At 40.1% G+C, this 9,400-nt stretch overlaps 1 non-coding gene across 1 annotated transcript; it reads right to left on the reverse strand.

The window, feature by feature from the left end:
- Positions 1-9,040: 9,040 nt before the first annotated feature.
- LOC127304978 (small nucleolar RNA R71) lies at positions 9,041-9,148 on the reverse strand. The gene has a single exon (XR_007853642.1). It is a non-coding gene; the product is annotated as a small nucleolar RNA R71 (small nucleolar RNA).
- Positions 9,149-9,400: the final 252 nt, after the last annotated feature.

A 9,400-nucleotide genomic window follows, 5' to 3' on the forward strand; every position in this document is an offset into this window, starting at 1 on the left:
AATAATGTAGAGCACGATGGACATATCTAAATAAATATACATAAACATAATCTCCCGTGATGTTGTTGTCTATTAGTATTTGGATTTCATCACATTTTTGGACAACTCTAAAAATGAATATATCGATAAACTTTAACCTTATTTCATACCTCACACAAATGTAACTTCAGGTAAAATCTACAGTCTATCTCAAGTGAGAAAAAATTAATTCTACAAACTCAACAAATATAAGCATGTAGAACGGAATTCATAATTAGTGATATGTGTTTTTTTTTGCAAATGTTAAAGCAATAGTTTACTCATAAATTAAGTATTATTAAATATTTTTTCTTGACATGTTACAATATAATACTTCGAGTGACCAAAAAATATTAATATTAATATTTGATAAAAAATGAAAATGAAATAAATATAAATATATTTATTGGAAAGTTTCAGAAGTTGCCCTCGCATTTGCGAGGGCCACCTTGCTAGTTAAGAGTAAAGCTAAGAACACATGTGTTCATACGCAACAGCGGAGCGTGTCTCTCTCCCACAGAAGCATGAATTTATTCAACCAAAGCAAAAACAAACAGACGCTCCAAGTAAAGTACATAAGATGTGACCGAATAAAAATATAGTTTCAAGAGAAGAAACCTGATAAGTTGTCGATGAAGAAGGGGATGCCTTGGGCATCCCCAAGCTTAGACGCTTGAGTCTTCTTGAAATATGCAGGGATGAACCACGGGGGCATCCCCAAGCTTAGACTTTTCACTCTTCTTGCTCATAGTATATCATCCTCCTCTCTTGACCCTTGAAAACTTCCTCCACACCAAACTTAAAACAAACTCATTAGAGGGTTAGTGCATAATCAAAAATTCACATGTTCAGAGGTGACACAATCATTCTTAACACTTCTGGACATTGCACAAAGCTACTGGAAGTTAATGGAACAAAGAAATCCATCCAACACAGCAAAAGAGGCAATGCGAAATAAAAGACAGAATCTATCAAAACAGAACAGTCCGTAAAGACGAATTTTTTAGAGGCACTGGACTTGCTCAGATGAAAATGCTCAAATTGAATGAAAGTTGCGTACATATCTGAGGATCATGCATGTAAATTGGCAGATTTTTCTGAGTTACCTACAGAGAACCCTGCCCAAATTCGTGACAGACAGAAATCTATTTCTGTGCAGTAATCCAAATCTAGTATCAACATTACTATCAAAGACTTTACTTGGCACAACAATGCAATAAAATAAGATAAGGAGACGTTGCTACAGTAGTAACAACTTCCAAGACACAACAAAATAGTAGCAAAATAAAGACATGGGTTATCTCCCAAGAAGTTCTTTCTTTATAGCCATTAAGATGGGCTCAGTAATTGTAATGATGCTCACATAAGGATGAGAGTTGAAGAAAAAAGGGAGCATCAAAAAGCAAGTATGAAACAAATTTAAGCCTAACCCACTTCCTATGAAAAGGAATCTTGTACACAAATAAATTCATGAGGAGCAAAGTGACAAGCATAGGAAGATAAAACACGAGTAGCTTCAAGATCCTCAACACAAAGAGGGGAAACTTAATATTATTAAGATGCATATAACCATGTTTCCCTCTCTCATAATAACTTTCAATAGCATCATGAACAAATTCAACAATATAACTATCACATGAAACATTATTATCATGAGCTATATGCATAAAATTATTACTACTCCCAACATAAGCATAATCAATTTTATTAGTTGTAGTGGGAGCAAATTCAACAAAGTAGCTATCATTATTATTCTCATCAGTGTAGGAGGCATAGTATAATCATAATAAAATTTACTCTCCATAGTAGGTGGCACCAAAAGACCACTATCATTATAATCATCATAAATAGGAGGCAAAGTATCATCAAAGAAAATTTTCTCCTCAATGCTTGGGGGACTAAAGATATCATGCTCATCAAAACCAGCTTCCCCAAGCTTAGAATTTTCATATCATTAGCAACAATGGTGTTCAAAGGGTTCATACTAATATCATTACTACTAGCATGCAAATAAGATTCCATAGGTTTTTTAATTTTCACATTAAACCATTCATGTCTTAACTCAGGAAATAGAATAAGAAGCTCATTGTTATTTTCCATTATGCCTAACTAGTGAACAAGAAACAAAAAGATGCAATTGCAGGATCTAAAGGAAATAGCTTCGAGCACACACACAACGGCAACAGAAAATAACTTAGTTACCTGGGACCGGAGTATGAGTGTCTTTTACCTTTCCTCCCCGGCAACGGCGCCAGAAAAGTGCTTGATGTCTACGGGTGCTTCTATTCTTGTAGACAGTGTTGGGCCTCCAAGAGCAGAGGTTTGTAGAACAGCACCAAGTTTCCCTTAAGTGGATCACCCAAGGTTTATCGAACTCAGGGAGGAAGAGGTCAAAGATATCCCTCTCAAGCAACCCTGCAATCACGATACAAGAAGTCTCTTGTGTCCCCAACACACCTAATACACTTGTCAGATGTATAGGTGCACTAGTTCGGCGAAGAGATAGTGAAATACAAGTAGTATGAATGAATATGAGCAGTAGTAACGGTGCCAGAAAAGTGCTTGCTGGCGTGCAATTGATGGTAGTAATATTGCAGGAAGTAAAGATGCAGTAAAATAGTAAACAAGCGTTGATTGCAGTATTTGGAAACAAGACCTAGGGATCATACTTTCACTAGTGGACACTCTCAACATTGATCACATAATAAATAAGTTCTCTTCCTTTGTGCTACATATACTCTTGTTTGATAATGAACACCATTCGTTGTGTAGGGCTACAAGAGCACCTCAATGCCGGAGTTAACAAGCTCCACAACATTCGGCATTCATATTTAAGTAACCTTTAGAGCATAATAGATCTTTGCAATTTAAACCGAGTACTAACATAGCATACACACTGTCACCTTTACACTATGAAGGGGGAATAAATCACATCAATACTATCATAGTAATAATTAACTCCATAACCTACAAGAGATTATGATCACAGCCTACGCCAAGTACTACACGATGCACACACTGTCACCATTACACCGTGAAGGAGGAATAGACTACTTTAATAACATCACAAGAGTAGCACATAGACTAATAGTGATACAAAGCTTATATGAATCTCAATCATGTAAGGCAGCTCATGAGATCATTGCATTGAAGTACATAGGAGAGAGATTAACCACATAGCTACCGGTACAGCCCTTAGCCTCGATGGAGAACTACTCCCCCCTCATGGGAGACAACAGCGGTGATGAAGATGGCGGTGGTGTTGATGGAGAAGCCTTCCGGGGGCACTTCCCCATCCCGGCGGCATGCCGGAACAGAGACTCCTGTCCCCCAGATCTTGGCTTCACGATGGCGGCGGCTCTGGAAGGTTTCTCGTACCATGGCTTTTCCGTGTCGAAGATTTAGGTCAGAGACCTTTAAATAGGCGAAGAGGAGGAATCGGAAGGGTTACGGGGGCGCCACACAATAGGGGGTGCGGGCCCTAGCCTGGCCGCGCCAGCCCCATGTGTGGGCCCCCTGTGGCTCTCCTCTGGTGGCTCTCGGGTGTTCTGGAAGCTTCGTGGAATTCTAAGATGCTGGGCGTTGATTTCGTCCAATTCCGAGAATATTTCCTTACTAGGATTTCTGAAACCAAAAACAGCAGAAAACAGGAACTGGCACTTCGGCATCTCGTTAATAGGTTAGTTCCGGAAAACGCATCAAAACGATATAAAGTGTGAACAAAACATGTAGGTATTGTCATAAAACTAGCATGGAACATAAGAAATTATAGATACGTTTGAGACGTATCACACCTCCGTAGTATGACGAAGAAGGATCCTGTTCTGGGTATGTGCTGGAAGACGCACCAGGATACGTGACGGTGTACCCGTAGGAGGGCTCGGCGTCCTCGGAGTCATGCTGCTAGTGGAAACCATGTATCTCCAGCTGCTCATCCACCTCCTCCTTAGAGCGTGACCACGGTCTCCTGTGAACACTAAACAAGTCAGCCTACGGCAAAGGGATTTCCTTCTCATCCCCGTCAATAAACAACATTTTATAGACAATATTTTCCAAACTAGAGTCAGTTGTGACAAATTGGTGACTCTTCATAGCAGCAATATCAAGCCTTACAGGAGTTAATTTCTCATCAGTAGGATCGAGAGGAAGATCTAGATGTGCCATAATTCGTGAGGCAACAATTCCTCCAAAAATAGGCCCCTTATTGGATAAACGACGAGCAACAAGAGCACCAAGATGATAAGGTGTATCTCCAGTAAGTGCAGCAACAAGAAAAGCAAGATGATAACTAGAAATGTTGCTAGTGTTCTCCCTACCAAGAATGCTAGTAGCAAGATAGTAAGCGAACTATCTAATGGCAGGGAGTTGAATGCTTCTTATCTTGCCGCGCTGAATAGCGCGGTCATCATCATTGGTAACTTCTCGATAGAGCTCCGTCAAAGCTTTGGGGCTTTTCTCGATCTTCTTCGCTGTACCTACAGGGTTAATATCCAATGCAGCACAAAAATCCTTCAACTTCATAGTAATAGGCCTATCATAAATCCTAAATGTAACTGATGGTTTGAAGTGTGTGTTGTTGAACTTAAAGCTTTCAACAAAGATTTTAGTTAGCATGTAGTATTGACTCCTCTCATCTTCCATATAGGTAGATAAGCCCACATTATTGATGAGGAACAAGAAATCATCAAGCAGCCCTGCATTACGCAAAAAGTCATAGCATGGAAAGGACGAAGCATTAGGAACTCCATTAACCTTTCTCCTTAAGAGATTTCTTGGCTTCCCTCATATCTTCATCATTTAGTTTAATCATACCACTCTTCTTCAATATTGGCGTTGGAGTTGGTTCAGGTGTAGTCCAATCATCATGATTCCAGCCTATTTTAGCCAATAATTCTTCCGCTTCATCTGGAGTTCTTTTCCTGAAAACACAACCAGCACAACTATCCAGGTATGCCCTAGACTCAATGGTTAGTCCACTATAAAATATATCAAGTAAATCATGCTTTTCTAGATCATGTCCAGGCCGAGCTCTGATAAGAGAGCAAAATCTTGCCCAAGCTTCAGGCAATTTCTCTCCATCTTCCTGGTCAAAACTATAAATTTTCTGCAAAGCAATATGTTGATCACTAGCAGGAAAGTATTTCCGAAAGAAAACATCAAGCAAACCACTTGGACTATCAATAGAATCAGGAGGCAAACTATTATACCAAATTTTAGCATCATCCTTTAATGAGAAAGGAAAAAATTTAGCAACAAAATAAGTACGCTTCTTAATATCATCAGAAAACAAGCTACTCAAAGTAGAAAGCTCATTCATGTGCTCTACAGCACTTTCTTTTTCAGTACCACAAAAAGGTGTTTTCTCAACAATAGATATATGAGATAAATCAAGAGAAAAATCATAATCCTTATCCTTAATGTTTATAGGAGATGTGGCAAATTTAGGATCAGGAGACAGTTTATATCTAACAGTATGTTGTGCAAGAAGCTTTTTAATATTACTTGTACCAGTAGTAGCATTGCATTTATCAATGAAATCATCATCAAGTTCTACATAATCTTCATCAAGATCATCAGTAGAGTATTCAACAAACTCAGGTGAATTAACAGGTGTAGCAGCATTTTCATTAGGAGTTTCAGTATTTTCAATTTGTCTAGACCTAGCAATCGTAGCATCTAGAAAAGATCCTAATGAACCATCATTATCAAGCACAGCAGAAGCATCATCAAAATTATAAGAGCAATTTTCAGATTCAGCAGAAGTACCAGCATTTGAAGCTTGTGGTGGTGAAACAAGTTAACTTATCACAGATGGTGAATCAAGAGCAGCAGAGGTACTCAGAGTTGTACCTTTTCTTGTAGTGGATGGTAATATGGTGACTTTAGTATCGCGAGGTTTACCCATGATGGAGAATTCGCAGCGAACAATATCAATCCAAGTGAACTTGCAAATAAAGCTATGCTCCCCGGCAACGGCGCCAGAAAATAGTCTTGATAACCCACAAGTATAGGGGATCGCAACAGTCTTCGAGGGAAGTAAAACCCAATTTATTGATTCGACACAAGGGGAGCCAAAGAATATTTGTAAGCCTTAACAGCGGAGCTGTCAATTCAGCTGCACCTGGAAACAGACTTGCTCGCAAGAGTTTATTAGTAGAAACAGTTTTATAGCAGTAGTAGTAGTGAAATATCAGCAGCAGAGTAACAAAGACAGCAGTAGTGATTATAGTAAATAGCAGGATTAAAATACTGTAGGCACAGGGATGAATGAACGAGCGTTGCATGGATGAGATAAACTCATGTAACAATCAAGGTAGGGCATTTGCAGATAATAATAAAACGGTATCCAAGTACTAATCAATCCATAGGCATGTGTTCCATATTTAGTCGTACGTGCTCGCAATGAGAAACTTGCACAACATCTTTTGTCCTACCAGCCGGTGGCAGCCGGGCCTCTAGGGAATCTACTGGAAATTAAGGTACTCCTTTTAATAGAGCACCGGAGCAAAGCATTAACACTCCGTGAACACATGTGATCCTCATATCACCGCCTTCCCCTCCGGTTGTCCCAACTTCTGTCACTTTGGGGCCTCGGGTTCCGGACAGCAACATGTGTATACAACTTGCAGGTAAGATCATAAAACAATGAATATCATCATGAAAAAATAACATGTTCAGATCTGAGATCATGGCACTCGGGCCCTAGTGACAAGCATTAAGCATAACAAGTTGCAACAATATCATAAAAGTACCAATTATAGATACTAGGCACTATGCCCTAACAATCTTATGCTATTACATGACCAATCTCATCCAATCCCTACCATCCCCTTCAGCCTACTGATACGTCTCCAACGTATCTATAATTTTTTATGTTCCATGCTAGTTTTATGACAATACCTACATGTTTTATTCATACTTTATATCGTTTTGATGCATTTTCCGGAACTAACCTATTAACAAGATGCCGAAGTGCCAGTTCCTGTTTTCTGCTGTTTTTGGTTCCAGAAAGGCTGTTCGGGCAATATTCTCGGAATTCGACGAAACGAAGACCAAACATCATAATTCACCGAGACGGACCAGGACACCGAAGGAGAGCCGGAGGGGAGGCCTGGGGCCCCCAGACAATACGGCCGCGCGGGCAGGCCCCTGGCCGCGCCGGCCTATGGGGAGGGCGCCCTGGTGCCCCTCCTACGCCGCCTCTTCGCCTATATAAGCCCTTTCGACCTAAAAACGCGATACCGATTGACGAAACTCCAGAAAGACTCCAGGGACGCCGCCACCATCGCGAAACTCCAATTCGGGGGACAGAAGTCTCTGTTCCGGCACCCTGCCGGGACGGGGAATTGCCCCCGGAGTCATCTCCATCGACACCACCGCCATCTCCATCGCCATCGCTGTCTCCCATGATGAGGAGGGAGTAGTTCTCCCCCGGGGCTGAGGGCTCTACCGGTAGCTATGTGGTTAATCTCTCTCTCTCTCATGTACCCCAATACAATGATCTCATGAATTGCCTTGCATAATTGAGATCCATATGATGAGCATTGTATCACTATTAGTCTATGTGCTACTCTTGTGATGTTATTAAAGTATTCTATTCCTCCTTCACGGTGTAATGGTGACAGTGTGTGCATCGTGTAGTACTTGGCGTAGGTTATGATCATAATCTCTTGTATACTTGGTTTAAATTGCAATGATCTATTATGCTCTAAAGGTTACTTAAATATGAACACCGAATGTTGTGGCGCTTGTTAACTCCAGCTTGAGGGAGCTCTTGTAGCCCTACACAATGAATGGTACTTGTTTGTTATCAAACAAGAGTATGTGTAGCACAAGTGAGGAGAAGTTATTTATTTATTATGTGATCAATGTTGAGAGTGTCCACTAGTGAAAGTAGGATCCCTAGGCCTTGTTTCCAATACTGCAAACACCGCTTACTTACTGTTCTACTGCATGTTTACTCGCTGCCATATTTTATTCAGATTGCTATTACCACTCATACACATCCATACTACTTGTATTTTACTATCTCTTCGCCGAACTAGTGCACATATACATCTGACAAGTGTATTAGGTGTGTTGGGGACACAAGAGACTTCTTGTATCGTGATTGCAGGGTTGCTTGAGAGGGATATCTTTGACCTCTTCCTCCCTGAGTTCGATAAACCTTGGGTGATCCACTTAAGGGAAACTTGCTGCTGTTCTACAAACCTCTGCTCTTGGAGGCCCAACACTGTCTACAATAATAGAAGCACCCGTAGACATCAAGCACTTTTCTGGCGCCGTTGCCGGGGAGGTAAGGTAAAAGGTATTCACATCCTCCGACTACTAAGCTATTTCCTAGCACTGTTGCCGGTGTGTGAGTGCTCGAAGCTATTTCCTTTAGATCCTGCAATTGCATCTTTTTGTTTCTTGTTTTTATTTTCACTAGTTAGGCATAATGGAAAACAACAAAAAAATTGGTGAGCTTTTTAATCTTTTTCCTGAGTTAGAATTGTTTGATGCGAAAATTAAAAAACCTATTGAACCTTATTTGCATGCTAGTAGCAATGTTATTAGTATGAACGCAATTACTGCTAATGCTATGGAGAAGTCTAAGCTTGGGGAAGCTAGTTTTCATGATCTTTTTAGCTTCCCATCTTTAGGGGAGAAGATTTGCTCTGATAATACTTTATCTCCCATATGCGATAACTCTAATGATGCTTGTGATATTTTAAATCCACCTACTGAAAGTATTCCATATAAAATACCTATGAAAATTATTGAACGTGTTATGGATAACCGCTATGAAGGGGATGGAACTGTCCATCCTGGAGATCATTTACTATTTTTGCATGAATTATGCGGGTTATTCAAGTGTGCAGGTATCTCTATGGATGAAGTGAAGAAGAAATTATTCTCTATGTCCTTGTCTGGTAAAGCGGCGCATTGGTACAAACTGCTGAAGGATAGGCATTCTCTTGATTGGAAGGATATTGTGCCTCTATTTTACTCTAAATTCTATCCTCCAAGTGAAATTCACGAACACCGAAACCGCATATATAATTTCTAGCCTCATGATGGAGAGAGTATTGCTCAAGCATGGGAGAGATTGAAGTCTTTAATGCTCAAATGCCCCAATCATGAGCTTCCTGGTAATATCATCATTGATAATTTCTATGCAAGACTTTCTTTTCAAGATAAAACCTTGCTGGATACTGCTTGTTCTGGATCATTCACGCGCAATAAAGAAGAGTTTAAATGGGACCTTCTTAATCGGATTCAGGAGAACGCTGAAGATTGGGAGAACGACAAAGGTAAAGAGTCAGGTATAAATTATGATTATGAATGCATTGAAACTTTTATGGATACTGATACAATTCTAAATATGAGTGCTACTTAT

This window comes from Lolium perenne, chromosome 5 (assembly GCF_019359855.2).
Source record: "Lolium perenne isolate Kyuss_39 chromosome 5, Kyuss_2.0, whole genome shotgun sequence".
Classification (NCBI taxonomy): domain Eukaryota; kingdom Viridiplantae; phylum Streptophyta; class Magnoliopsida; order Poales; family Poaceae; genus Lolium; species Lolium perenne.